Below are 6000 nucleotides of genomic sequence, written 5' to 3'. Positions count from 1 at the left end.
GAGCTACTTTATGTAAGATATGGCAGATAATTATTTGGTTTGCTAGTTAGTTCATGCTGTTAAACTCAATAAACTATTTTTAAAAAATTCTTGTTTAAATATCTTCATTTACTCCTCAAAATTGTTTGAGGCAATATTGTATTTGTCATTAAATTCATTATTAGATATAATTTTTGGAATTTGAATTAATTGAAAATTTTCAATAATTACAATATTTCCCTCCTCAAATTTTTAGGAGCTTCTCAATTTAATTTCTTATTTTACCTAATAAGGATTTTAAGAATTATTTTTTAATGATATCTATGTACTGAATGGTCAAGAATAAATGGTTGCTATGACTTGGATCTGAGAATACCATTAAACAGATAAAACAACACCAACAACAATGAATTCCCTTAACAACAGGTGGTGAAGATTATTTCCAGTTTTGTTTTTTTGTTTGTTTGTTTGTTTTTTGTGATATGATGTTGATGCATAACAAAAATATTCTTGTCTCTACTCCATTTCATATGCATTCTTAATTTTCTTGCTTTAGTGGTAAATATCATGGGATTAAAGTATTTTCAGCAAGTATCATATTAGCAGTTCTGATTTTTTCCCGATATATCATGTGTTTGAGGAAGGCAAGACTAAGACTTTACATCTCCTCAAATATTTCTTTGATTCATAGGAACAGTTTCATTCATTGTGATGCTAAACAGTTAAGTGGTATTTACAGAATACAATTTCAGGGTTCGGTTCAGGTTTTCATAGCTACAATTGAAGTTTCAGGGCATAAGGAGTAGCCAATGCAAATTGCCCTTACTTCCATTGTCTTCTTCTTTTTGTTTTTGTTCCTTCCTCATGACATGAATAATGGGTTGGATTTTGAAGGAGCTGTTATCACTGTTGTTATCACTCTCAACACAGGCACCAGCATCATCACCAAAATCACTCATTATTGCTCATCATCATTTAATCTTTTTTTCACTTAATATTATTTTACATTTCTAAATACATGTAAAGATAGTTTTCTTTGTTGTTGTTTCCCCCCTCCAAATTAATTTTTTTAGTAAATGTATGTATTTCTAATACACATTATTTTGTAAGTCATATTAGGAGGGAAAAATGAGAGCAAAGAGGGGGAAAAAAAGCATAGTTTTTAATTCTTTTTCTGAGTACAGATGACATTTTCTGTCCAACATCTGCTGGGAATGTCTTGGATCATTGAACCACTGAGAAGAACCAAGTCTTTCTACGTGGACAAAATATAAAATGTATTCCCAGTTCTGCTTGTTTTTCTCAGCATCAGTTCATGTAAATATTTCCAGACCTTTCTAAAATCAGCTTGTTCATTATTTTTTATAGAATAATAATATTCAATTATTTTCATATGCCACAACTTATTCAGCCATTCCCCAATTGATGAGCATCTATTCCTTTTTCAATTCTTTGCTACCACAAAAAGAGCTGCTATAAACTATTTTAACCATGTGGGTTCTTTTCAGTCTTTTAGAATTTTTTTTTTGGGGGGGGGAGATATAGACATTGTAATGGCATTGCTGGGTCAAAGGATATGCACTGTTTTATAGCCTTTTAACCATAGTTCCAAATTACTCTCCAGAATGGTTGAATTATTTCACAATTCCAGCAACAATGCATTAGGGTCCCAGTCTTCCCACATTCCCTCCAACATTTATCTTTATCTTTTCCTGTCATTTTAGCCAATCTAAAAGGTGTAAGGGAGTACCTCAGAGTTGTTTTAATTTTCATTTCTCTAATCAATACTGAGCATTTTCTTCATATAACTATAGATGGCTTTAATTCTGTCATCTGAGAAATTATCTATTTCTATCCTTTTACCACTTATCAATTGGGGAACAACTTGTATTCTTAGAAACTTGAAATGGTTCTTTATATATTTTAAAAATTAAAGCTTATCAGAAAAAGTGGCTGTAAAGACTTTTCCCCAGCTTTGTATTTCCCTTTTAATCTTGTTTCTGTTAGTTTTGTTTGTGTAAAACTTTTTTAATTTAGTGTAATCAAAGTTGTCCATTTTGCTTTTCATAATGTTCTCTAGACTTTCTTTGGTCATAAATTCCTCACTTCTCCAAAGATCTGATATGTAAATGATCCCTTGCTCTCCTAATTTGTTTATGGTATTATCCTTTATGCCCAAATTGTGTACCCATTTTGACCTTATTTTGATATGGGGTGTGAGAGTTTCTGATGCATTATTTTCCAGTTTTCCAGCAATTTTTGTCACAGTGAGCTCTTATTTTAGAAGCTGGAGTTTGGGGGTTTATTGAATACCAGATTACTAGAGGTCATAAGTAAAGATAATTTTAAACATTCATTTTTGTAAGATTTTTTGTTCCAAATTTTTTCTCCCTCCCTTCCTTACCCCTCCTTCCCAAGTCAGCAAGTTATTTGATATAGATAATACCTGCAGAATCCTTTTAAATATATTTCCATATTTGTCATTTAATACAAAAAAAAGGGAAAAACACAAACAAACAACCAATAAAAAGGTAAAAATCCTATGCTGTGATTCACATTCAATATCCATAGTTCTCTCTCTGGATGTGGATGGCATTTTCCATTTCAAGTTCATTGGAATTTTCTTGGATCCTTGCACTGCTAAGAAGAGATGAGTTTATTATAGGTGATCATTACACAATCTCATCACTGTACATAATATTCTTCTTGTACTGCTAATTGCATTCAGCATTAATTCATGTAAATCTTCTTTGGGTTTTCTGAAACTAGCTTGCCCATCATTTCTTATAAAATATTTTAATGATAAATATATCAATATGTCTATTTTCTCACAATATTCTCTACTTCTCTATTGCCCAAAAAATTCATTCCTTTTCTAAAAATTTGATAGGTAGACTATCCCTTGCTCTTCTAATTTGCTTATATTATCTCCCTTTACATCATGAGCCTATTCTGATCTTATTTTACTATAGGACATGAGATACTGGTCTGCACTTAATTTCAATCAAAATATTTTTCAATTTTCCCAGCAACTTTTGCCAGATAGTGAATTCTTATCCCAGAAGCTAGTCTATGGAGTTATCAAAAAATAGATTGCTTGTTATTGATTATTGTGTAGTGTTTCTCCAATCTATTTCACTGATCCATCACTCTATTTCTTAAGAAGTACCAAATGATTTTGATAACTGCCATTTTATAATGTAGTTTTAGCTCTGGCACTTTTTCATTAATTCTTTTGATATTCTTGATCATTTGTTTTTCTAGAGGAATTTTATTATTTTTTTTCTAGCTCAACAGAATACTTTTTGGCAGTTTGATTAGTATTGTACTGAATAAACATTAATTTAGGTAGAATTGTCATTTTTATTATAATAGGTCAGCCTTATCATAAGCAATTATGCAATTATTTAAAACTTATCTCCATATCTGTCATGTTGTAAGAGAAAAATTAAAACAAAAGGGGAAAAATCATGCAAAATAAAAAGCCAATAAAAAGGTGAAAATAGCATGCTTCAATCTTTATTCAAGTCTCCATAGTTCTTTCTTTGCATAAGGATGACATTTTCTATTCCAATGTCAGAATTATCCTGAATCACTGTGTTGCTAAGACTAGTTGAGTCTGTCATAGATAATCATTATATGATCTTGCTGTTACTGTGACAATATTCTTCTGGTGTTTCCCACTGCACTCAGCCTCAGTTCATGTAAGTCTTTCCAGGCTTTTCTGAAATTAGCCTGTTCATTATTTCTTGTAGAATAATAGTATTTCATTAAATTCATATACTACAAATGGTATATTTTGGGCATCCATTAAATTTCCAATTGCTTGACACCACAAAATGAGCTGCTACAAATATTTGTATTTGTCCTTTTCTTTCTTTAATGATCCCTTTGAAATAGAGACCCTGAAATCACACAGCTGGATCAAAGGGTATGCACAGTTTTATAGTCCTCTTGACATATCTCCAAATTGCTCTCTAGGGTGACTAGATCAATTCACAATTTCCTCATTAGCAAGAGATAAAACAATTAAAAATAATTGTAGACAATATAACATATTTAATAGTCTACTGGACAAGATAAATAGGTTAATGCCTAAGTTTTCCTATATCCCCTCCAACATTTTGCATTATCTTTTCTTATCATTTTAGAAAAGCTGGTATGAGATGTAGTACACCTCAGAGATGTTTAAGTTTGCATTTTCCTAATCAATACTGCTTTAGAACATTTTATCATATAACAATAGATGACTTAATTTTCTTCATCTAAAATTGTTCATATTCTTTGGCCATTTATCAATTGGGGAATGTTTTGTATTCTTATAAATTTAATGCATATGTTTTAGAAATGAGGCCTTTCCTATTTCCCAAAGGGATCATAAAAAAGGGAAAAGAACCCACGTGTGCAAAAATGTCTATAGGAGCCTTTTTTGTAGTGGCAAGAACTTGGAAACTGAGTGGATGCCCATAAGTTGAAGAATGACTAAATAAGTTATAATATATTAATGCTATGTAACATTATAGTTCTTTAAGAAATGATAAGTCGGATGATTTCAGAAAAGGCTGGAGAAACTTGCATGAACTGATGCTAAGTGAAATGAATAGAACCAAGAGAATATTGTACTCAGCAATAATAAGATTATGTGATGATCAAATCTGATGGACGTGACTCTTCAACAATGAGGTGGTTCAAGGCTACTTCCTATAGGCTTGTGATGGAGAGAGCCATCTGCATCCAGAAAGAGGATTATTGGAATGGAATATGGATCACAACATAGTATTTTCATCTTTTGTTGTTGTTAACTTGCTTTTTGTTTTCTTTCTCATTTTTTTTTTCCTTTTTGACCTGATTTTTCTTATGCAGCATCATAATTGTGGAAATGTGTGGAAGAATTATATGTTTAACATATATTGGATAACTTGTTTCTAGGGAAGGGGGAAGGAGAAGAGAAGGAGAAAAATTTGGAACACAAGGTTTTGCAAGGGTGAATGTTGCAAACTATCTTTGCATGTATTTTGAAAATAAAAAAATTATTAAAAATTAAAAAAAAATAGAAACAAAACAATAAATTTGGATTACTTAAATATTTTCCTTTGCTATTAATCTTGCCATTTAAAAATATTCATTCATTTTAACTAGGTTGTCATATTTCTTGGCACAGTTGAGCAAAATGGCTCCTAATTATTGCTTTAATTTTCTCTTCATTGATGGTAAATTCACTCTTTTCATTTTTTATAATGGTAATTTTTTTTCTTTTCTTTTCTAAACAAATTAACCAAAGATTTATCTATTTTATTGGATTTTTCATAAAAACAACTTAGTTTTATTTATTATTTCCAATGGTGGTTGTTACTTTTTTTTTACTTTGAATTTTATTAATATCTCCTTTGATTTTCAAAATGTTTAGTTTGGTATTTAATCTGGAGTTTTTAATTTGTGCTTTTTCTACCTTTTTAGTTGCAAGTCCAATTCATTGATCTCCTTTTCCTCTATTTTATTCATGTAAGCATGATATAAATTTTCCCTCAGAAGATATAAAATTTTCCTATAAGTTATAACTTATGCATCCCATCTCATCTCATTGTTGTAATTTTCTTGTTTGAAATTATTGATTATTTCTTTGATTTGTTTGGCCTACTCACCATAATTTTTGTTGCATCATGATCTGATCATTTCATCTTTTAGAATTTGTTGCATATGGAAGTGGTTTTAGTACAGATCTGTATTTTATTATTCATTAATCTTTAATATGACTTCTTTGGAAGACAAGCTAATGACTTTTGATAGTTTAATAAAGGTATTATTATGATGTATACTTACAGAAAGCATTCTGTGTATAATAATAATAGAAATAGGACAATATCAATTAAATGAATTTCCTATTATTATCACTTAATATTTGTAAAAAAGTTGTATTTTAGATTATATCCAACCCTCCCATTTGTTTTATCTTCCACTATTTCTTGTGATAATTAACATTTATGTAGCTCTTAATATGTGCTATACACTGTGTTAAGCACT

The sequence above is a fragment of the Antechinus flavipes genome, chromosome 2 (genome assembly GCF_016432865.1).
Source record: "Antechinus flavipes isolate AdamAnt ecotype Samford, QLD, Australia chromosome 2, AdamAnt_v2, whole genome shotgun sequence".
Taxonomy (NCBI): Eukaryota; Metazoa; Chordata; class Mammalia; order Dasyuromorphia; family Dasyuridae; genus Antechinus; species Antechinus flavipes.
Note: the sequence above shows the minus strand (reverse complement) of the source record.